Genomic DNA, 722 nt, shown 5'->3' with positions numbered 1-722 from the left:
TTACATGCATCGACCTTTGTGCCCCCTCCTCAATGTCGAACAACCTCTTTTGTAATGTTGATTGGTCAGGTCAGAAATGCCATCTCTCCTCAGTGTTATGATGTACATCATGCATGTTGTAGAAACACCAGTCTTCTCCCGACTGTGGCAGCAGACGTACCAGGAGCAGTTGCCTACACTGTGCAATGGACTGCTGAACCTTCGGTTAAGAGTAGCCACCCAGCCCTTGTCTCCGGCTGCGTGCTCAGCTGCAGCATGAAGACAATATTGCAGTCCACACAGTCACAGTTTCAGAGCTGGCGTCTTCACTGCCAGTTGTAATGGTTCTTTATTTACGTGACCATTACGGCACTCCAACGCCAGTTCTCGATACCAGTAATATTGTACTACTTTTCTGCGAAGTAACAGACGTATTTTTGTAACAATATTCACATTTGGTTTTATTAATGTATAGGTACTCCGATGTATCGATATATTACAGTGGTATGGTTCTTGTGTGTATTCATTTCTGTGAGACTGTCATAATCTTTGACTTACTTGTAACCGTTTTGGCGCGAATGCGCACAGAGCAGTCTTTGTTTCACTTTGCAGAAGTTAAGTTGTTATTTCGCTTTGTAAAAGAACAGTCAAGTCTTGTGTTTGGTTAAAGAGGAAATTAAATATATGAAGATTGATACAAAACTGTTTTCTTGATGATGTGACAATTGAGAAGAAGTATATGT

The sequence above is a fragment of the Schistocerca nitens genome, chromosome 3 (genome assembly GCF_023898315.1).
Source record: "Schistocerca nitens isolate TAMUIC-IGC-003100 chromosome 3, iqSchNite1.1, whole genome shotgun sequence".
Lineage (NCBI taxonomy): Eukaryota > Metazoa > Arthropoda > Insecta > Orthoptera > Acrididae > Schistocerca > Schistocerca nitens.
The sequence above is the reverse complement of the archived record's forward strand: the minus strand, read 5'-3'. Positions refer to the sequence as shown.